Source organism: Orbicella faveolata, unplaced genomic scaffold, assembly GCF_042242905.1.
Source record: "Orbicella faveolata isolate gen_17 unplaced genomic scaffold, um_ofav_v1 contig_3, whole genome shotgun sequence".
NCBI classification, from domain to species: Eukaryota; Metazoa; Cnidaria; class Anthozoa; order Scleractinia; family Merulinidae; genus Orbicella; species Orbicella faveolata.
In genome coordinates, this window is record NW_028301558.1 from 12,792,685 (window position 1) to 12,817,209 (window position 24,525).

Genomic DNA, 24,525 nt, shown 5'->3' on the forward strand with positions numbered 1-24,525 from the left:
CGCGGTCAATGTGAAATGGCCGCAACAGTATGTTCAATCAATCGGAGCTTGAAGCGAAAACATGGAACTGGGTTGCAAGCGCGGGAAAGGTCAGGTGATTACTCGCTGCAACGACTTTTTCATTGATGACATTGATCGTTTCTCCGTATTTCATTGATATCCTTCGCGACTTTCGCTCGAAAAAATGTAAGCCGTAGAGATGTTTGGACGACAAAGTGGAACTTGTTTAATTTTCTGTTTTTGTTTCCTCATAACAACAATCCAGCCGACCAATTACAGCATTTTCGGGATCTCTGACAACTATCAACAAGTGCTTTGTATTGTACAGCTTTTTTAATAATACAGGAAATTTGTTCCCTTCACCTAAATTGACCGTCAGTGCCTCTTTTTCTCGTGCAATAATGTATCAGCTAGGGACACCTGGTAAGCATCAGCTCCACATGTGAGTTTTTCATCTGGAATTTCCATTTTTAAGCGATGACTTATAACGTCATCGCATAATGCTAGCATACGACCTTCCTTTGGATAACTGATGTCGCGCTCATGTCGCGCTCGATTTATCCTGAAATCGAAGCGAGGAGAACAGGGAACTAAACCCGTTTCCTTGCAAACCGCCATCTTGATGTTCGGGATAGAGTGAAATCGTTTTTCGGCGGCTTGTAGCATCGACGAAGTGTTGGTTAGATTTCCAGTTATTAAACGTAGGTATCGGAACTGGATTGATTGTTGTATTTTATCCATTGTCTTCTAGTTACGTTTAAGCATCCATTTGTTTGTTTATTTTCCAATTTTCTAGACAGAAGTTTAGTAATGGCAGTTAAATGTCATCGCTTCTGCATGCATTGCGTGCCGTTTATTGCTTAGGACAGATGAAGTTGTCGTTTCTTGTGTAGTGTTCATAGTACTGTGAAATAAAAGCCAACATCTTCGATGTTGAACATTTTGCAACCGGGCTAACTCCATGCTCGAGTGCTTGTGTCACTGGACCATAGCGCGTGAGCGAGGTCTTTTGAAATAACCTGCAATATTCAAAATTAAGGAGGCGACAAGGAAAATAGGTAATCTGTATGGAAGGTCACAATAACAACGCCATTTGACGTTAACAGTTGCTATCATCTTTTCCGTCAGTGGTTTCCTCGGCGGGCAACAATACTGGTGTTTTGTTCCTTTTTGTAGCATCGATTCTCTGTTTTAATCTGGCAAGCATCTGAATTTCGCGTTCCACAGATTCAGACTCTTCACGAAGTGACGACTCTTCCTGTTTTCTTTGCAAAGATCTCATTTTCTCTTGGACTAAGGTCTCAAGTAAATTCAATTTGTCAGCTTCATTTGGCGTCTTGGAGGTCTTGTTCTGCATATTGTTTTTTGTGGGCTGTTCGACTTCGTGACCGCGAAGATCTAATCTTACAAGCGTCTTACCCCTTCTACCGTCATCGTGCACCTTTTCAAAGCTGTTTTCATCACTTCCATTGAATTTCAGTCTATTTGTCAAATTGGCATTCTCTTCTTCGACGTCGATACCTTTGCTCGTAGAATTTTGAGATTTCTTGTTCAGATGCATAACTTCGAAGAGCCTTACATCGTCAACAAAGTCATCGGTGTAAACCTCGTTGACGAGATGTCGAAGGCGGCGGAACTGACTTTTATCGATGTAGTTCTTCTGAGACCTTAACCTAACTTCAACGGGATCTTCTTCCTCCACAACTTGCTCCTTCTCCCTCTCCATTCCCGCTATCTCAAGAAACTTATCCATAAATATCTCAAAAATTCCAGATTCAAAGGATTTCTCTTTTTGTCGCCCACGATCTTCAATCAACGTTTTTCTATACCCTACAATGAATACCGACCGAACCATAGTTAAGTAAAAGAAGATCAGAGTCACACAACACGAAAATAAAGCCACTGCTCGTACAACTGTATGTGAGGTTACAACCTCTTTGGTTCTAACCATTCGAGCCATGTATGAAATTGAGGTCTGCAGTGAACTGGAGAAGTCTTTGAAATTGTCGCTGTCGCCACTGAAAGCAATTGAGAACAGTGACGTGAATGCCATCATTAGACAGACGAACACCAACAGACACCCAAGCAGGTCATAAAAGCATCCCGCGATGGTGGTCAGGATGTGCTCCAAACAGCCGAGAAACTTTAAGAAAACCGAAAACCTCACAATGGCTATGAAATTGAGGAAAGCAAAAGCGTAGTCGGTTAACTCGTCGTAGAACCCACACTGGTAAAAGTCGAGGAACTGCTTTGGGTTTTCATTAAACTGATCAGTTGCTAGCTTTTTGAAGCCCTCTTTAAGAACTTTCAAGAACACGATTACAACGCCAGAGAACACAAAAATGAGGTCCAAAACTTTAGCAGGATCTTTGAAGTATCGGCACTTGTCGTGAAATATGGTAAGAACGACACGATATATCATGAAGACGAGCACAATGGCAGCGATAACTTCGCCAGTTATTCTAACAGCAGGGTGTTTCCTCAAAGAACCATACATGCTCACGGTGAAGGCCTCGAAACTTTTGAAGACGCCACCCAATGGTGGAAGCTCAAATGTAATCGTCACAGCCGCAACCATATTGATAGTGGGGTTATAGGCGACAAACTCGGCGTGAACCGCCCTGCTGCGACTGTCTAACCAGAATAAATTTTGTTGCTGATCTACATCCACACTCCTGTTCAGATTCATGACATAACCACCTCCACTGTAGGTTGAAAATTTCCCAATGACTGGCAGCACATGATAGGCCCCAAAGTTGCTAATGTGCTCCCAAGGCGAATGTACGTGATCTGATTTCCTAGACGAGAATGAAAAGATATTCCCCTTGTCTGTATTTTCTGGTTTTTCTGTTGCATTTTCCCATCGTGGAGCATAAAACTTCGTGTCGTCTTTGCTCATTGAGTAGAATCCATTGCATTCACTAAAAATGTCTTTGAACCAAGTGTTGACTTCGCAGGTTCCTAAATAAGGTAATCAGAGAAGTAATGCAATGTCTGATTATGTATAGGTTTTTCCATATTTTGAATTCCAGATCAAATTCGTTTCATTAAACTCAATTTAGAACTCTGCATCAAATTTTAATTCTACGTTGCAATTATTTAAATGAGAAGATATATCAAACGCTCACAGGAGCCCATCACTCAATATTTAACCACATTTCGAAACACCTCGAAGTTCGTCATAAATACTCCGCTGCGCGTTGTATTTTGAACTCTCTTCTCGGCCTTTGGACATATGGTAAAACACGGTCTCTCGTATTTGCTATTTCACTTCATTAGAAAATTGAAGCCTCAGTTTAAGACTCAAAAAGGTTCAATTCGTGCCAAACTTAAAAACATTATGTGACTCCTTCGTGCAAACAGTTTATTTTTATTTTCTTTGCCCGTGCTATTATTATTTATTTTGACTGGATAATGACGATAAGGAAGCGTGGAAACTTCGTCGCTTCTTTTTAACAAAAAAGGTTTCAACTTTTTCAGTTTGACCGAATGGTTTATAGCAAGTAATTCTTATGGATGTATATTGCTAAGTAGAACCAACTTGACTGACACTAAAGCAATACGTATGGCTACCCGTTGACGTTCTGATACACCAAAAGGGAATTTTACCTTTCTGAACACGAACTTGCCGTAACCTAGCCACACCCAACTGCAGTGACATTCTGTCGGCAATGTACGGTTCACTTTGGAGACCATCGTACAGTGGCCTAGGGTGCAGGCCTGGTAGCAAGGTTCGTCTCGTCCAGTCCCAAATGGAACTGACGGTGTTCACCTGTTAATAAATAGACCCATCGTAAAAGAGTATGAGGTTGTACCACGAAACACTAGATTTTGGAAGCTGGAACTGTGGAAGATTACCCTACTCTGATCTAGAGGTCGGAGATTCCAATCCCGCTGAGATCGGAATGACGGCTCGCGTATGACACAGTTGCAAGGTACTGAATTGGAAGCGGCAGCTTGATACACTTTTAGCTATGTCTACGTGGTTGGAGATTGTAGACGAGTTTGGGAACCCGAGGTAAGAGAAAGTTTGTGCTATAATTAAGTAAAGGTACTAGGTAAGTAAATTGTCCTGTCCACAAACACTATATAAAAAACAACAACCAGGCTGGTTACATGGAATCGGATGCATTAACATCTTGGTTAATACTTTCGGTTTTTTGTCCTATAAGTGTAGAACGCGTACCTGGTCAAAGCGAACACGAGTACTGTTCTGGATTGGATCTACAAACACGCGCCGCAAGGTGTTTATCATCTTGTACGAAGCTGGGTTCCTGTACTGGAAACTTAAAATCATCACCATTGCCAACAGAATCACGTACACGGACAGATCTGTGAAGAGTTTGATGGTCTGACGTCTCCTAATCTCTCGAATCCGCAAGATTTTCAAGATTTTCTTACTGGGGGGATCGTACTGGGAGAGTTCGTCATTCGTCAAATCTTGTTCCACCTCGTTGGCGTCGTCTAGACAACAAATGTTCGTAAACCATAGTCAATACGTATACAAGACAAGCACAAGTACAAAACAAACACATTTATGGGTTTTCGTCTTGCGATGCTGCTGCTACTGGTGCAGTGAACATGCATTTTACCAAAGAGTAAACAAACTTAAACTATAAAGTAAATAGACCTCTTCTATAAAAAAATGTCCAGATTTTAAAGGGTCATGCATGTGAACGCCATGTCCTCGGATACAGTGCTCTTCACATTTTTCATGACGATAAAGCTTTTATCCGGTTTGCTTTTGATTCAAAAGTCTTGAGAAAAACTGTAATTAATTTGATATCTCATACTTTTTAAAAGCACCGCCTAAGACCAGGCTTCATATGGCTCTCGAATGTTTGCGATGTCGCCACCGCCCCCCGCATGAGACACCGCCCAGAAAACACCAATTGGTCCGGTCGTTACTGTTAGTGTGTTTAGCGTCCCTGCAACATACTCGCAGTAAACAGTTTTGGGATCACCATCTGAAATATAGCTTGGGCAATCTCCGGGCCATGGAATCGCAGGCATTCCCAGGTTATGTGAGAAACAGCCGAAATTGTATCTCTCTTCTAAAACTTTGTACGTTATTCATCAGCACTCATTGGTACTCTTCACAGTCCTCGTGATATTTTCCAGTACAACAAACTCCCAAAAAAACAAAAAAGTGTGCAAACCTGTTGCAGCTGACAATTCTTCAAGATTGTCTTCATCAGACGACTTGCTGTATATTGCAAAGATTAAAGACACAATGAGAACTTTAGATGGCTGACTGATGAGAGTGTCATGGACAAACGAGATGGCCATTGTCGTGAGCCATATGTTCGACTGCTCTCTGCCCCACATCATGCTGTAAAATAGCGTAAACACCGCAGACAATAATGTAGTCAGGATGCACAATACCCAGCCTACGTACACGCACCAGTATGGAAAGCATGGGCCTTCTGATCGTTGAAACTTAGCGCCAATTCTTGCTAAAAAGCTTGGGTTTTGTGTTTCCATTAAAGCTTCATCCTCTGGGCTCTCGCTTTTAACAGTTGGTTCCCTTCCTTTAAGGTTTGTACTGTTTTCCTCTTGGCCATTTTCAACGTCTTCTTCACTATCGATGTTACAATGGATATCATTAAGATTTGTCTCCCAATCCTTGCTTTGTTCTAAACCTTTTGTACCACCATTGATAGAGTCAATCTCTTCATTTTGTTCTGACGTTTGAGACGTTGCATGGCCATTACAGCCTTGTTTCTTCCCAGCCCTCCTTTCTTTTGCTTTGGAGTTTCTGAACAAGGCAACTATCAAGATGTTAACAGGAACTACCACCAATGCACTCTCTATCCCAATTATAAGCATGCGCATGTTAATCTTGATGGGACCCATCTGGACAGAGCCAGACGTATCTCCTGGTTGAGGGCCTGAACCGTAAAACATAGCAGTTGCGACCATGAACGAGAACAGCAGAGAGAGACAGCAGGAAAGTCTTTGGAGCCGTGTAAATGGACTTCTTGCAGGACGGTACGCCACTGAGAACCACAGATGATTGTCGCAAATCTCCTTACGAATTTTTGTGTTAAACAATTTCTTGAAGGAAATCATGTCACTTTCAGTTGCAGGACGAAAAAATATATCCACTTTGCCATCTTCCTCTGCTACATCGAGCCAACGGCCTGCAGGAAAGGTAAATAAATAATTCAGTATTGTACAAGGCGGAGATTTCAACACATTTATTACGCTAAAAATGTAGAGTAAAAACCAGTCAAAATGACACTCCGTCGTGTTTCGTCTACGTTCCATGCAAAAGGACTCTTGTGTAATGGTAAAATAGCATTCTTGGGAGCGAGTCTGGGAATAGGAATAATTCGGGACATTTTACCGGAATATACTCAAAGCAATACACAAAACAGCAACAGGAAAATGGTCTGCGTTCATTCCTACCAGCAAGGAAAATCCATTTTTCTCCGGTCTGAGAATCTCTTAGCATGGTTCTGTTCAAAAACCAGGATGGACTTTTGCCGCTGTTATCATGCCAAATCCTTACTCCACGAATGACTCCAAGGCTTTTTGGCAAAGAAATTATGAAAACGTTCAAATCCCCTCTTCTGAACAGCGGTCGAGTGGAGTCAAGCAAGTAGCATGGGCCACTATTCTCACTCTCACCAAAGATCTCACAGCCGACATGCGCAGTTGTTCCGGACCCGTTCCGACTTCCTGTCACAAAGTAGATCTCGTACAAGTAATTGCTGTTAGGTCGGTTGGCTGGAAGGATGGTAGCGCCGATCTAGAAGGTAAGCAACAAGAGAACAGTAAAAATTAGCAATAAATCCCCGTCGCCACGAAGAACTTGATCGAGACTTTCTCGATCTTGTTAAGTTTTTCTTTACCTTCACACAGTTTTCACTTGCCTGAATCAAGATCGGATGAAGGGAGGGATAATTAATCCCCCATACAGGCCTAATTCCCTATTCCCTCTCAAAGTACTTTAGATCACTTTTGGTTTTGGAATTCGCTGGAGGGTCTGGAAAAATCTAATCCTTCGACGCAAATTTTGCTAACTTGGACAGCGCAAGATGCCTTACATCCTTCCTGAAAATGTTTACTCAACAAGCGTTTAATTTTAAGAGGATCCACCCAAGAACTGGGTAACTCCAACAGAAACCAGTTTCTTTGGCAAGGGATGCTTACTGAAAGGAGGGCACTACATCAAATCATTAAAATACGGAGGTAAACCTAGCAGTAGCCGTCTACTTTCTAACCTGCATGGCGTCTCTCTTGTCGGTTCTCCAAGTCCATACGGCCAGTAATGTGTATAATATTAATAGAGTTAAGATGGTGAACATCACTACCACGTTGCCACTTTGAAAAGCTGTCGCAAAGCCTAGCAACGCTTTGCTGAAGTCGATTGGATTTGGCGCCACAAACATTCCTGATCCAAAGGATGTAAGATGATTTGTCATGCAGTGGATTCGCTTTGGACTGGTTAATGGTCCAACCTACGAATGAAGTTTAGTGGTTTTAGAAAGAACAACAAAAAAGAGACATCATGAAGTGGGTATAACAACATAATCGTTAGAGATCCGCCAATAGAGCAGTTTGTCAACTAGCTAAAATGACTTATAACGAGGCCAAAAAGAACACACTTGTACTAAATGACTGCATGAATTGTTTCGTAAGCTCCACTCGCTGTTGGTGTGAATCTATATTCCACGCTAGAACCAGCTTAAATGCCTTATAGCAAGAGATTAGGATCATAATCTCTTACCTATACTGATGCTAAAAAAAACCCTATACTAACTATCCGTACGAGATCTTTCGTATGTTTGCTCTGGTCTGGTGTTGTGAAAATTCCGGGACAAAAGGTCTTTAAAGAGATCATAAAAAGATTTTCAACGGAAACCTAAATAGCAATGTTGCAAAAACATCGTCCTTCGCATGTTCGTCAGAGTTGGTTTAGTAAATCTGTGTTCGCCTAGTGCATTGGCGATGAACTGAGTGGAAAGTGAAAGAAGCGAAAAGCTATGAAAGAAACTCACGATGCAGCCGTCCCCCATCCATGACTCCTTTCTTTCATTCCAGTACAGGCATTTTGATTTCAACACTCTAATTGAGTACCTCATCACGTCGGTCTCGTTGGAATTTCTTGTGTCCTGTTTCCCATTTGCGTACCATATTCCAATAAAGTAAGTGGATTCTCGCAATTTTGTATTTGATATGAAAAGAGTGTAAGCGGAGTGTTTTTCAAAGCACGTTGTGTAGTTTAAGCTCGGTCGATCTCCGCTAGAGGGCTCCGAGATAATCTTTTTCCAGGTAAATTTATCTTTAGTGGGATGTCTGTTCTCTCGCACGTAGAGGTGGAGTTTGTGACTGCACTTGAATGGTGTAACCTCGATGTTAACCGCTTCATCTTTGGAGGAAATGACAAGCTTGTGATACGCCCAAGTGTTTTCAGTGACGTTTAGACTGTATTTATGCGATTCTGGCAGGATATCTGGCCCCGGTAAGGAATATTCAATGTAGGTCTCGAGGTTCGAAACTGGAATTGCTTCTTCTTTTTCCTTGTCTTCGTACGATAAACTCACAACAGGGCTGTTGACGCCTTTAGAGGTTTCGTCGTAATTGTAGTAATTTCTCGGCATCGAAAACACCTGTGAATAGGGAAGATGCAAACGTTGGACTTTCTGCAGCAATAACGTGAATTTATTGCCCCACTGCTCTGTTGGATATTTGTGGGTGGTTGGTTTACATTCGTCTGAGGGTGCGCTTACAACAGAGGGTCTGGATAACAATAGCTACTCGCTAGCGACAGTAATTATTAACTCACCTTGCATTGTGTACAGACGGACAATTCTGCTCATTTCTGTACACCAATACACGAGTAAAATAGAGTAATTATTTCAAAGAATTTCATTTTTGTCCATGTTATAACTGATTTTTATCCGTGCCATCTTTGGTTATCGTCATTGAGTAATAATCTTCACTTACTAAGCTCACACCCAAAGTGTACCTTTTGATTGACTGATGTCAATCCTGGTTTTGCTTGACGGAACATATTGTTTCCACTTGGCAAATCAAAATTTGCGTATCCCACGCTCACTTTCCCTCCAGCATTAAAGGGCGTGGCACTCTTTAGGCTCATGGCAAGATGTGGAGTGGAGATCTCCGTGGAATCTTCAAATGGAATCTTTCTCCTAAGCACCGATGCTGCCAGGAAATTTAAGACACTGAATAACTTTTTCACCAACAGCTTACCCTGAAACATAAATGAACCATAGATTTATAAGGTATGTTAACAAGTTTACTTCATACCGAAATTAAGATCTTTCAATCACTTTCAAGGGACCAGACTTATAACACCATCGACTGACTAACACTATTCACTTGGCTATGAAAATGACTTCCGCTCAGGTTGTGGAAACGTCAGTCACCACCAACAGTTCTTTTCAGACCTACCCTCACCCGGACGATCACACAAGATGAACTGTTAAGGACTGTTCTGTTGTATCCCACCTTAGACTGATTTCTATCAATTTCCACTGAGCTTAATAAATAAAATTATATCTTGATGATATAACGTCTATAAATGTGAATTCATTTTCGAGAAACACTCGCTCACTCACTCTCTGTCGCTTAGTTTCTTGTTCAATAATCTGTGATGATGTCATGTTCGTGCTGTTAGGCTGATTGATAGCTGCATTGTCAGAAGCGGGGCCAAGTAAATTTCCAATTGTTCCGCAAACATTAGCAGCAGCTGCATCCGCTGAATCGGAGTCAGTCTCCTGCGATTCACGGTCAAGTACAGCAGCCATGCTGGACAGGGCCAAGGTACCTGCTTCCTGGAAAACGATAAAGGTTGCTCATGTGGTAGAAGTTTACTTAAGGAAACTCAAAACTCTTATTGCAAGATCTGATCCTGATGGTGGTCACTTAGTGGAGTGGTGTATACCTTAACTTTTCATCGCTCTGATTCCTTCTGAGAGATTCCCGCTTAAAGGAAGGAATCACGTAGCGTATACTCCTTTATAGATTTGCATGGACACAACTTACGTATTCTCGCAATTATATGGAATTTAGATTGTTATTTACCTGCGCTTCCAGAGATACTTCATTCGCAACCTGAGTTACTTGATAGAGCGACCCTGACACAAGTTGTACGGCCTTTACTGAAGTGGTCCTTTGATTACTTAACGCCATTGTCAGAGAATCCCGCACCTGTGTATTGGTAGAAACAAAATTAAAGGAAGAACAATGTGTATTGATCCACAACCAAGCTTTTAGAAGACCAAAACCAGACTTTCTACATTTTAGACTAATAAAATTAATATAGCTATTCAAGCCAGTTGGGGCAGTGTAATTCAGCTTACATGAGGTTTCAGGCATGTTCCATATATCGACATTCTCAAGGCTGCGTTGGGCAAAGTGTCTCAAGTCGCCGGAGGATATATTTGGTTTTTGCAACATTCAGCGACTGTGAGGGTTTCTACTCCCTCCTGGATGGAATGCTAGCACATTACAGGGTTACCACTGACTTCACTGACTTCCATTTATACACTGCATTTGGAAGGAGAGAGACAGAGAGTAAAGTGTCTTGCCCAAAAATGCAGCGCAATGACCTCAGCCAGTGCTTGAACCCAGACCTTTGGTTCTGGAGTCCAGTGCACTAATGATCACATTACGGCGTCTCCCATTGACTGCATATCTATTGCAATATTTTGATCAAACCTTCTGTCCATTTGTTAATTTTGCTTGCTGGTTCAAAACAGAACAGATGCTTCCAGCCATGCGTGCTACATCCTGATTCTTTCCTGATTTCTGTAACGTCTTCAAGGGACTGTTGTCTCCAGTTGTCATACTAAACAAGTGATTCATCAGTTCAACGCCTTTAAGGATTGGAGGAAGGGACTGAAACAAAGGGAGAAATAACCAAATGAAAGTGGGGCTCAGCAACGTTATTTAATTGGATGGCCACGCCGATGTACAGACGAAAAATTCAGAACCATCTTGTTCAACACAAAGATGAGTGCTGGACCTCGATACTTACCTGCACTTGAAGTTTAACAAGCGCTGCTGCACCTAATCTGTCAGAGACACGAACTGTAATATTGATTGTGTAATTCTGCCCTTCGCCCAGAGGAAGTGAAATCGTAGCATCAGCGTCTCCTCCGTAATACAGCGGTGATTCTAGTGTCCCTTGAACGTGAATAATCTCGTACTTAAGAGGAGCATCAGGATCATGCCACCCGGTACACCAGACCTTGTAACGAGTGGTCAGCACGTGGCCTACACGTGGTTTGGCATAGCATGCCCCACCTGTAGGAGGGGCATTCACTTGGAATGTGTAAGAAGCTCGTCCATAGATACCATTCGGCAGAAATCCCACGACAACAAGTTTATAGACTTTGTTTCCGTGCAAAATATCTTTCTTTATGACAATGTTCGGAAAGCTAACAAATGAAGAGATGTCTGGAGTGTCCATTGTCGCATTATCGAGTTGCCAAGTTGGGTTTTTGCCTCTTTGGGTTTGCAGGAAGAACAGGGACCAAGAATAAAGTATCGTGTTTGCACAGGCCCTGTCAGGACACTCCGATGATATGGATAGCTTATCCGAAGGATTGACTTTGTGTTCACAGTTCACAACACACCTTCAAAAAGAGAAAAGCGATATCATCGATATCAGATGAGATTTTGCAGTTTTATAGATTTTTCTTCATTATAGGCTCTTCACTTTAAGCAACTGATATGGTCGTAGAGACAGATAACGGCTTGGGAGATGAAAATTAACATGAGCATTAAAGACACAGACGAAGACGAAGACGAACAATTCCGGGCAAATGATTTTTGAAGTTTTCAAAGAAACTCAGTTTAAATTGTCAGGGGAGCGATTGTGCTAACTATCAGTAAGGAAATGACATTACGCTAAGGATTAGAGTTAGCTAACCCTAACCCTAAGTTTTTGTTTAGAGTGTAGTGTTGTAACAATCATCGTAGCAGGAACTTGCTCTGGATCTATAAAACCCAGAGGTGAATTTCAACTCGCCCAAAGTTATGACAGTTTCGAAAACCCCAGCAATCACTGGTAATCTTGGAGATTACGCTGTCATTTATTGACTACACTCCATGTAACTTTACTTTTGTAGCTTGTATTTACTGGCGGCCACGTTTGGGTAATTGCGGAGGCTAAATGACACTTAAGGGACACGAAAGGCAGATAGATGAAATAAATAATTGTCTAGAATGACTCATACTTGGCAATTTAAACACCCGAATACGTTGTAGCTTGTAGTAGACCTCAGTATTCTTACCGTATGGTGAGGTTTAGAATGTCATCAGTGTCTAACTCGAGTAACTGAGTTGTGAAGCTGGTTCTGTTATCCTTCCGTACCATTAGCACAATCTCGTATGTTTCGTCTGGTGCCATGCGACTTGTTGTCAGTTCAAACTTGGTTGCGCTGGAAAGAAGGAACTGCCCATCTCGATAGCAGCCTTTACCAGAACTGGTAGAGAATCCAGAGGAAAATTCAGATAAGACATCTACAGTGCCATTGATGAAACCTTCCGCCGGTTCTGGAAAGCTTTCAAAGGTATTTCTACAAAGCCAGGCAAAACTCATCCCTGTTGAGAAAGACAAAGCATGCTGAACCGGCTGTTATATGCATGTGCTGAATTGGTGATTGTTGTATTTTGATATCGACTCTGTTTCTCGTTTTTGGCTTAGTTCAGTGTAAAACGAATAGTGGAAACGACCAACTAACAATGCAAGTTAGCTTCAACAGGAAAATAAATTGAAACGAAGCTTTTGTGATAATGTCAAGAATCACAAATACCTGAATAATTTCCGGGGCCAACGTCTGGGTCGTACGAATCCAGGCCATCTACAGATAATACGGAACCAAAACGTCTTTTTATCTCACTTCCGCCACTTATTTTGGCAACCAAGTCGGACTGGACTATTTGGATATATCCCTCAGCAAAAGCAAAGAAATCCTGCAAGTCCTCTCCAACCAGTGTGACGGACAAATTCAATCTAAACACTCCTAATGGCAGTGCTCTCCTTGTTAGACGCAATTCTTGCATAGAAGCTTCGCCGTAAGAAACAACATCGCCAAACTGCGAAAAGAGTCCAGTTTCTGGATTGTATTGAAAGATGTTCCATTCATATGCGGATTCTCTCGATTCAGGACAGAATATTTCGATGTTAGCCTCAATCTCGACGACGTCAACCGTGAAAAAGGATCTCGCAGCAGCAGGAGAGGCGCCAACGCCCTTTAATATAATTTCAGGTTTCTTACAAGGTCTTGAAAGAATCTCAACCACACAATTAACAGATGATATGGAGACGTCATTTCCCACGCTCACTGTAATGTTATAAACTCCTTCATTTTGATAGACGTGATGTAAAATTGAAGTTCTCTTCAACTCTCCTCTATAGTTCGTAACCATGCCATGCCTTCTTGATATAAGGCTATTTTTATGTGGTCCGTACCAATAACTGGTGCTGTTGTCCACTTCAATAAGAAGGCTCGAGTTTGTTCCAAAAATTTCGATAGTTGCTCGAATGGTAACAGTTTCATTCCTAACCTTCGGCGAGGAACATTCAAGATCGCCGTTCAGGAAAGATGCAGGTTTTTGAACAGCAATAACCACAGTAGAAACCGCTTGACTCAACTGATTTCCAACTCGAATTGTCGCTGTGTATATTCCGGGCGTATTAAATGTGTGCTCGATCCTTTTATGTCCAAACTGTTCCACAGTGCCGCTTATCGACCAGGTGTACTTTAAGCTAGAACCATTGTAAGTGGTGGCTTCAAGAACAACAGGAACTCCTTCTGGAAAGATATTCATATTCATGCCATGACCTGCATGCAAAATACCTCCCTCGAAATAGCTCATATTGACATGAACGTCAGATACTGGGATCTCTATGGAGACCAGCTGTGAGTGACGCAATAAGGGAGTGACAAGATTTTCGGCGGTTATAGTGATGTTGTATATACCAGGTTGCTTGTAGATGGCTGGCGTTATCCAGGACAAATAGTTTACGTGCAAATCTTGATTTTCAATACTGAGGTCGTGCTGATTAAAATACGCTTTAAAAGTTACATTTGTACCACTTGCTATACTCCAATGGACAGAAAACGTTTTCCCAAAAACAACTGGACCAACAGGTGGAACTTGGAAGAGTTTGATTTCTTCTTGCACCGTGACAAGACTCACAGCTGTCACATTGCTCAAGCGATTTTGACACATCCCAGTGACTTGATACACACCCACTCGCTTGAAAACGTGTCTTGCAGATATGCTTACATTGGAGAAGGTTTCGACGCTAACATCTAAATCTTTGAAATATATCAGCTCCTCATCCACGCTTTGTCTCAACTCTTGTCCATCTCCAAACTCCCAGTGACAAACAAAATCTGATCCCCTGAGAAAAACTATTGTGATGGTAGCATTTTCATGCAGCTTTGTCACGAGGGGAGAAATCCTAGCCCCTTTTAGTTTCAAGACTGGCTTGTGGACCTTGACATTAATGCTAGTATTAAAGCTGGATACGTCGTTGATAGCTGTGATATTAACTGTGTAAAGACCGTGCAGACCATATGAGTAATTAACAAACGTTTCACGGGTAGCTACCACTTCACTGTTATCTCCGTACATCACGAGATAGGAAGCATTAGTTTCTAAACCGGAGTTGGCATCGGTGAACCAGATCATTATTGTTTCATTAATTTCTATATCCCTGGCTTGATGTCGAACATCTGGTTTAAAAGGAGAAACGGCCCGAAGAATATTGCATTTCGCCATTGCAGAGATCCATTTGGTAACTGCGTTTGAAGCGGCGACGCGCACGAAGAATTCTCCGGGAGTTTTGTATTGCAGCTGTGTTAACCAAGCCTCTCCATATGACCCTTTGTGTAGCTGTGTTTCAACTTGCAAATGGACGTCAGAGAAATGTGCTTGGTACGTAACACCTGTACCATTTTGTATCCCCCATCTTATCTTGAATTCTGTTCCGAACAATATGGGAGGTATTGGGTAAATCCTGAGGCCAGTGATCATATTTTGAACAGGAACGGTTGTATTGACGGTTACTTGACTTCGTCTGTTTGCGCAGGTGACATGGGCTGTGTAATTTGCAGGGGCTGAGTAAGTGTGGTTCAAAACGATCGTTTGCGAATCGTTGCCTGACGTAGTAATATTTACATGGTCACCTAGCAACCAAAAGCATTTGAAAAGTGATCCTTGACCAACAAACAAATAAAACTGAGTGATCTCTCCGAAAACTGTTGACTCGCTTTGCAGAGATACATTTTTCAAGATCTGAACCGGTGTAGGGACTGAAACGGTGGCATTGTCATATAGCGAACTCGTGTTGCACAGGCTCCAAGCTTGGACATGCAACGTGTAGGTTCCGATGAGGCGATACATGTGTTGAACTGTGTCTGAGAAAGTCTCCTGAATTACCTCGCCATCGCCCCAGTTGAAGCGGAAAGTAGGTTTTGTGGCGTTATTGTTCCTGCTTGTCTTCACAGTCAACATAGTCTCATTTACTTCGACCACGTGTGCTGGTGTTGTCAGGTTAAGAGAAAGGAATCGCAAAGGAACCACTGAAAGTCAAACAAAATTTATATCAAATTAGTTGCCCTTGCAAGGCAATGCTAGAAGTTATATCTAGGTAGATCGAAGAGATTAAAATAAACTCAAAGTTTCTAAAAATGAGGCAGAACACGAAGCTGAAGTGAGGCGCTTGTCGGGATTTGGACAAACACGCCCGAAATAAATCTTCCGTTGCTCAACTGGTAAAAGTTCAAGGTTAGATGCCAGAGAATCTTAAGTAGACACTTCTAGTGTCATCATGACTGAGTGTTACGCCGACTTCTAAACACTAACTTGGTTTAGTAGCCACTTATCAAGTTACTTTGCCAATAAATCTACGATTCTGATTAATTCTCTCATCGTTGAGTAGCCGCCAGTGTAACACGATCGCGCCTGCGTTGCCTTTGAAAGAAAAACTATATACTATTTGCCTTTTGGCTGCAAATATTCAAAAGAGGCCCTGTTAGGGGGGTTACCCATGTCCCCTGTCTGAAATTCGCCGCCAGCCATGTCGGCATTTCGAAAGATTCCTATGTCGCCTGTCGGAATTTCGTCTCAGAGGAGTTGTGTCGGGAAATTTGACCTTGTTTGATTAAAACGAAGCTACACGTATAACACATAATACCTTAACACATAATACCTTTGTTTATTAAAAAAAACCGACACAGTGCTCTAGTCTCATGCATTGAGCATGAGGCTCACGCAAACGAATTCAATCTTGCGCTCTCACGCTGAAACTATTATTTCTCACGCATTGAAGGTTCCTAGCTGTTTTAGTCAAGTACATATATGATTAAGTTTCTCTTTGGATATAATTTACTACTTGTATGCCTTGCACTTGCTTTGAACACTTTTCAGCACTAGGAATTCTTTTGCAGAACCAGCATTTCTCCGGTCAGTGGATTTAATGATTGCTTGATGGCTACTTTTAAAGCATCACATTTCGACTCAGAATGAAGGAAAATACTTCTTAGCTACTTCAAATTTTCAAAATTTCCTAAGGGGCTGAGGGCATGCTGGGGGGGGGGGGGGGGGGGGGGCATATTGGGGGCATGCTTTCGAGCGCTGAAGTTGCTAAGCTCCTAGGGGATGTAGGGGCATGTTTCCCCCCCGGGAAATTTTGAAATCTAGACGCTTGGAATTGCTATTTTCAGCCATTTTCCAGTCAGTATTTGGACCTAAAGTACAATCGAACCTATGACTATTTTTCCAAGTTTATGTTTAACAACCATTGTTTAACTCAGAATCTCAACGGCCTCAATCAGATAATCTCTCCTATCTATAACCTTCCTTTGAATTTGGCGTAACCCTTATCTTCTGCTGAAGACGAGAAGACCTTGGCAGCTTTCCCCTGTCTCTCTTTTCCTTCCATAATGCCATTTGCTGATAACACAGCTTCATAATCTTTTACTGGTGACCCACCAGTAAAAATATGAAGCAGACGGTCGAAGATATCTTTCCTTTTTCCTTAAGCGTGTTTTTAGGCGTTTTAGAACCCTGCTCACTCAGCTGAGAGTGAGAAAAAATACTCGGCAATGGCGGACTCGATTTATTCGACATGGACGTTTTAGCATATATGAGGAAGCCTGTGTTTCACGACCCGTCGACATCGCGCGTGAGAGAAGAAAACACATTTAAAACTCTGGAAATGCGTCTTCACTTCGACTCAAACGTTTAAAACGATCAGTGCATTCTCAGTTCCGAAATTCGTTGTCGGTCTATCTTGCCACTGGTGTCGCTTTCTCTATTTCGCTGGAGTAGTCTGTCGTTCGTCGCCAATTCATAGCTCTCATGTCGACGTTTCAAGGCCATGTCGCTTGTCGGAATTTACCCCTAACAGGGTCTCTCAAAAGCGTTCGTTGTTGTGATTATTAATTATCAGTTCACTTCACGTTGCATGCCAAAATAGAAGTTGGTACTTCCTCAGTATCTATATCTATTCATCTATCTATATTATTTTATCTAGTTTTATCGTAGGTTTTAGCTCATTTTACATTATTGTACTTTCTAGTTTTTAATTGCTTTATAGCTCAGTTTTGTAATGCGCAGGTGATCATATATTCATGTAACCTGCGCAATATAAATGTAACTTATTTTCCGGCGGAATTTTCCGCTGGAATATCTCAGATGTGTCTCTCGCTAGTAAAGGAAAATGAGCAGTAAAACGAGTCCTTTCAATCGATCTCGATCATAAATAATGAAAGCAGACAGCAGTGCTCTACAGACCTGGGACACAAGCGTCCGATGCCGCACCAATTTCGTGTAGTTGAAGCGCTTTAGAATACAACTGTAGACACGCAAATCTACCCTTGTACTTGCTAAGAGTGGAGATTGTCACAGCTCCAATCCTAATCTCATACTGAGTCGCCAAATGCTTATTTTTGCCAAGGTACATTGCCTGGACTTCCACACCATCATGATATAAATAGGCCCATCCTGTCACGTGATCGTAAGAAGCGCCAATAAAATTCCACTGCCCAATATTAAGGACAGTAGCTTTCATCCGAGAGGGGAGAGCCACATTTATTGGTTTGAACCGCGCCATGAGCTGAGCTTTACCACCTATATCTCCTTGCATCCAGATCATTACCCCACCTTGTTCGACATCGTCGGCTTTGTAATGGACAATCGGACCGGTTTGGCTTAACAAGGGGTAGATGTGGCACAAAATGGTCATCGACTGGTCAAAATTGATTTTCTCGTCTGCCTCAATCTCGACGTACGAGTGTTGGTGTCCCTCCAATTCGATGGCTCCACCTGGCTCCCCACGGATACCAGGTGCGAAGTCAGTGTTCGACAAGTGAACTGTCAATTTTCCCTGAAGAGCTTCTTGGTCTCTGTAGTGTTCGTTGAATGGCAAGAGGACGGCAGCTTTTGCTGACAAGTTACAGTATTCAAGGACTGAAAATGACGAAAAATCAAAGTATTAATAGGACACCTCTTGTAAGTGAGCATTTGGTCGTAGTCCCAGCCACATACAAGCATTACATTTCTGACCTCCCTTAATAAGTGAACACTTACCAAATGGACACTTTTGTTTTCTGGCCCTAAACGTCTTCACTTAAAAGTATATGGAATTAACATTTAAGGTGTGGCCGTATAACGTCTCGCGATACATGCATAACATTTTTTTCCCGATGTTTCAAGGTTTCAATCTAAAAAATTATACAAAATTCGGCGCCTTGCAATGAAGCTTTTATCCTTCATTTCTTTTCCGTAAATAATGCCGTCGCTGTATTTCTATCCATGTTTGCAAACTGACAAAATGACGAAAGGTCTTCAAAGGTCTTCTGAACTTATTCTATGACTGCAAGCTCTTATTCCTCGCAGCCGGCACCGGCGTTTTTAGTCGCCGGTACAGGAATAGACGGATTCGGCTAATTTGTTTACCTCTTTGGTGCCGCTTAATTCAAATCATTTGGGCAGTTGCAATTGTTCTGTTTGCACATACCCCCCCGGGGGGGGGGTACTCCCTTATATGGGCTATATAGGTATGTGCGGCCCCAAAGGGTAGGGTTTTTCAGCCGTTTTTGGTCATAAATAGGGTATCGATTTTGGCCATTTTGGTCTTAAATAGGTCATGGCTTTAGCACTCTAGTCTTGAATTGAGTATGTTTCAGACAAGAAGCTACTTTTTCATCATTATCAATAGGAATGTCAACGATAGCCCTTCAAAACTTATGTTTAGGGCAACTGTGCCAGCTACAAAGGTCATAAATAGGGTATCGAGTTTTTGGCCAGATCATAAATGGGGTAGCAAAAATCGCAGATTTTGGTCATAAATAGGGTAAGGGTTTTGGGAAGTGGGCCATGTTGAAGACCTAAATGTAATAACTGACCTTAAATGTAATAAACTCCTAAATGTAATAACATTTGGCCTTAAATGTAATAAACTCCTAAATGTAATAACATTTGGCCTTAAATGTAATAACACCTAAGTGTGACAACATTTGGACTTAAATGAGATGGTTTATAATCACGTCATCATTGACGTCATCAAAGGCGTCATTAATCAACTCACTGTTATTGCATAAACCACGTGATCTGTTGCACCATCTGTCATCTCATTAAAAGGGTTCTTTTATCGCAACGAGTAACATGTGTTTTCGGGTTTGTCACCTGACTGATGACGTCATTGCACTCAGTTATAGCGGAGCTCTGCAGCGGCCCGAATCTAAGGGCTACAGAGCGGAACTTGGCGGCCATACTCCAGAAATATGTCAACGTTAAGATTATCGTCAGCTTATATCCTATTTGATATTGGGCATCCATGTTATGGCCAACTGACAGTTGTCAAAAAGGTATTCGCTGACCAGTATCACATGACTATTTCACGGGCTTACGTATTCTTTTATTTTGACCGCTGATTAGGTAATTGTTCCCCACTGGATCGCGGGCTCAAGTCCTATTTTTAATCTGTCTATGGACTCTAAGTTCAGATTTAAATTAAAAATAAAACGGGAAGCACTACTTTTAGGCTTGGCTAAATCTATCAAGCATTGGAGTGATATTTTATGGTTTCATTTTCGAATGATGAGATATCCTGGGTCTCAACTGGACAAAGTTCTTATTGTAATTATATATGACTTTATTAATTTTAGTTTATTAATTTTGAACTCAAGGCTATCAAGGATATAAAATTTATAACAGCTAACATGCATCAACGGAGGTAATTTTTTAAACAAATTATGTATTGAAACAACATCAACATTTAAACATTAACAGTTCTGTCCATTTCTTTGCAGTGAATGGTTACTCTTTTGTCTCTTTTCCTCTTCAGCTTTGTCAAAAAGTCAGTATTTGTTACTTTTCTCTAGACACAACTAACACTAACAAAAAAAGTAAAAAGTTTGTAACGATACAACATCAGTGTTTAAACATTAACAGTTCTGTTGACTTCTTTTCATTGAAGCTTGTTTTTTTAGCCGGTTTTTTTGCTTCATCGAAAGGTCACCATGAGTTACTTTTTTTTCCAAAAAATTCTTTTGATGACACACCAATCGTATCCGTCTTTCCTAATCTCCAACCAGGCATTGGCCCATTTTGGATCGGAAATGATGCTTTTTAATTCCATGATCAGACCGCTTGAGGTATCATATTTCTTGATAAGGCTACGGACACTTATAACAAAAGATTGCACTCCGCCGGAGATATAAACCCTCGGCAACATTCGAGTTAGCCTTTGCGTCACCGCCCTAAACCGTGTACTGAGCTCCACATAACGATTGGTATGAATGGCACGCGTTACCGGCAAATAGAGCGGCCGATGATATCAATACCATTTGGAAGATTTTTTCTAAAAGTTCATTGGGCAGGTTTTCGATGCAACAATCTCTATTGGATGCAGACGCCAATGAGCCAACATCCTCATCAGGAACAAACTGAAGCGCTATTTGTTCCTCTCCACCCTCAATTATCTGCAAGGCTGTCTCGTTTGGCTGATCACTTTCCTCAACTTCAACCACAACATCTCCCAAGTCATCCGCACCCTCTTGTTGTTCAATTTCTTCATCACAGTCATCATCATTAACCGTATCACCCATGTCAATGTTTCCTTCAGTTCTACTCGCATATTCCTCCGTGATGTCTTCTAGTACCTCCTCACCATTGTCGTGGTCGCTCATAACTGGTTCCAAGGCCACAAAATGTTCCCCTTGATTTTCTGCAAAATGTCCAAGGTACACAGTGGCCGTTGCAATACTTGCTGACGGGCTGAACACATGTTGCCCACCAGCTCCCAGGGAAGATACTATTTGAACGTCAATGTTATATAAGTTCGCGGCCGCATACAGTGTTAGCTGATCCCCATAGGTCCCATCTTGTGACATATGATTTGTATAGTTGCTCCAGGAAGCAAACTCATTGGATGCAGTGTCCAATTATGTTAATCAAACGCAATCATTAAAGCAGGAATTCTTTGTTAAACAGTTTTTCAAACCTACAGTTTGGAAATGCTTCGTCATTTGCGAAATATTACCCCATGGGGAATAATACAATTGATACTTTTAAAGAAAAAGCAGATTCACATCATCCTACTGGGAAAATTGTAAACGACCAAAATAGCGGACTCTGAGACCTTTTTTTCCAGACACAGTTACATATATAAAAAAAGGAGACAGATTGAAGGATCGAACTATCCAGACTCGCTGTGTGTGGCCTCACAAGAGAGCCAAATCGAGATATAAAAGGCATTTAAACCATGAAACGACAACAGCTATTTCAAATGCACCTTGCGTCGCGTCCTGGTGACGTTGTCATCACGGCATCCGGTACCACTGTGATAGTTTTGTCTGGAATTGTTGTTTGGACTGATCAGGTTGTGATTCAAGAACGGACTGATAAATCGCTGGCGTCTTGAAAATATTTTCTGCGGAACTATATTGGTTAACAAGTAGATTTAGAAACAAAAACGTCACGCTATTACCAACCTATCGAAATTTGTTTGTATGAGAAGGAATTTAAAGGCTGGAATAAGGATTCCCGCTTACAGGGATTGTGTGTAGTGTCACGTGATTATTTTACTAAACAACGAGGTGGTTACGTCAATGATGACGTTTGTGTAACGTTGTTTCATTTAAGTCCAAATGTTGTCACACTTTGGAGTTTATTACATTTAAGGCCAAATGTTATTACATTTAGGAGTTTATTACATTTAAGGTCAGTTATTACATTTAGGTCTTCAACAGGCCACACACCCCTACCCAACTTTTTTGGGAGTACCCTTGCAATCAGTTGTGTGTGGCAAATTGCACAGTTATATCTCGTCAAATGAATCATCACGTGGTCTGAATTACGTGGCAACCAGGATGTAAATGCTTTAGCCGAATCCTTCTGTCGAACTACATTAGGTGTGGTTTGACCGAAAAAACATACCTAGATAACAAAGGATATTTTTATAATAACGTTAACTACAAATGTGTCTGAGCCACTTATCTATAAACTACTACTTATGATTTACAGATCTTTCTTATCTCATAGCTACTACTTTGGACTGTGATTACGAAGTGCTAGGTTATGTTTCTTAAGTCAAGTAATACGTCAAATATCCCACATTCAATGAGAGAAACTGCAATGCCTTTCAAATGCCTTTGTCAGCAACTGAGCTCAAAGAAAATAGAAAGTTTTTCCATAACACTGAGAGCAACGCAAATCTTTTTTTCTTTTGTGGATTTAAGTCTTGCTACTTCGGCTTGAAGCAATTTCTTTCTAAAAGAATCTCGACGAAATCAAACAATGGAAACCGCCTTCTTAAACTTGAATACCAGCTATATTTTTCAATGTGAAACAGAAATTGTCTGAGAGAACATTGCGAAACGTTTCGATACTTCAAAACCTACACAAAAATATCGTCGAATGCTTATTTTGGCAATTTTCCACAGGAAGCTTCTAGAAAAGTCTTAATCGCTGCTGGGGTGGCGAGAAAAACAATGATGTATGGGGTAGATTGCTCTACTTTCAGCAATGAATAGCACAGTTTGGTGTCGAATGATAAACATGATTAACAATTGCAAAGAAGCACGACGATCAGTTGAATCTAACATTTCGTGAGGTTCCGTAGTAACAAAAACACTTAAATTAAGTTGAAAATAGTTAAATTGTTTCTCTTCTTATAGCCTAAACAAGTCATTCAATGCGACACCATGGCGTGTGATGTCGATGTTGGGCTTCTGTAAAAAATAATTAGTTGTTTTAGAACTTCATTGTAGTCGATGTAATTTAAGAGACACATTTCCTTTGCGTGTATGCCTTTAATTGTGTAAATGCAAAGTAAATCTCTAAATTAGGACACAGGCTGATGATAGAGTTGAGGAATCTCGAACGCATCTTTCCGCTAAGAGACGGAAATAGCGTCTAAATTAAACACGTAAAAATGTAAATGAAAGACGTCACCGCTGGATCTCAAAGCATAGCCCTTACATCACTTTTATTTTCGCCTTCGGTCTCCTTTGCAGATGACATCTGATCAGTTTTTAGCTATGTATACCCTACAGCTACAGGTGAATCATATGCCTTTCTTCGCAAATAGCAATCAAAAAAGGAATTCATCTACAATTGCAATATAATCAGCAATAAACAATCTAAACTTCTCGTGCATTTTTACACCGTTACCTTGATTTCCTTGGGAAACTACTTCACCTGGCTTCAAAAGATGCAAGCAGACCTGTGACAAACATTTCATGTTTTAAAAATTGAAGGTTTTGATAAAATTGTGTTGTACAAGGAGGAGAATTCAAGTCAGATAAATACCTGCAAAACAAACGCTTCAAGCATTTGCAGGACTAAGCGTTTATGGCAAACCCTTCCCATCTTTTTACGGATACAACGAGTTACATGTTGAGGGTTAAAAAAGAAGTAATTTTCAATAAGCGGTCAGGCTGCTCGTACATTGTATCGTCTGAAAAATAATGTGGATGTTTTCCGTACATTACAGGTGTTATATACTGGGCAATACTTGTGGTAACACCCATTGTTGAACCGCAGATGAAAACATTTCAATCAAAACTGGTCTTTTTGGCATGGTACAATGGCATTTTTGAGGTCTCAGTGTGGGGAAGGAATTCAAATGTCATGTTTTGGCTTTGGAACTTTTTCAGTACATTCTTGTACCAGTTTTTGGACCATTGAAACGCAAATTAGAGGACCTAAACACAATCAGCACCTGCGTGTCGCCCACCTAGTTGGTAAATCGAGAACAACGTTTTCTTCCATAGATAAAGCATATGCGTTAATATATTTCAATATATACTTTTCGTTCGCTTACCTAAGGGGTCTCTGCCACGCCTTGTTAAGTATTTTTTTGTGGTGCAAAATGTTACCTTTCAAGTTTAAGGACACCTTTTAAAAAATAAAGCTTACTAAAGTACGTACAAAACCAAAAAGTAGAATAGACGTATTTACCGAAATAACACAATATTTGGGTAAATTTAAGCCTTTAAATTGGCAACGAGGTTTTCTCGGAAT

General features: G+C 41.1%; 1 pseudogene across 1 annotated transcript; it reads right to left on the minus strand.

The window, feature by feature from the left end:
• Window positions 1-751: 751 nt before the first annotated feature.
• On the minus strand, window positions 752-21,392 carry LOC110060180 (polycystin family receptor for egg jelly-like; annotated as a pseudogene). The gene is made up of 16 exons (XR_016209595.1): window positions 20,813-21,392; window positions 17,791-18,465; window positions 12,795-15,575; window positions 12,273-12,582; window positions 11,012-11,612; window positions 10,642-10,872; window positions 10,057-10,182; window positions 9,591-9,806; window positions 8,978-9,223; window positions 8,007-8,618; window positions 7,230-7,466; window positions 6,411-6,754; window positions 5,160-6,151; window positions 4,187-4,464; window positions 3,610-3,772; window positions 752-2,961 (listed from the first exon to the last, which is right to left on the minus strand). The product of XR_016209595.1 is annotated as a polycystin family receptor for egg jelly-like (transcript).
• Between the last annotated feature and the right edge of the window lie 3,133 nt (window positions 21,393-24,525).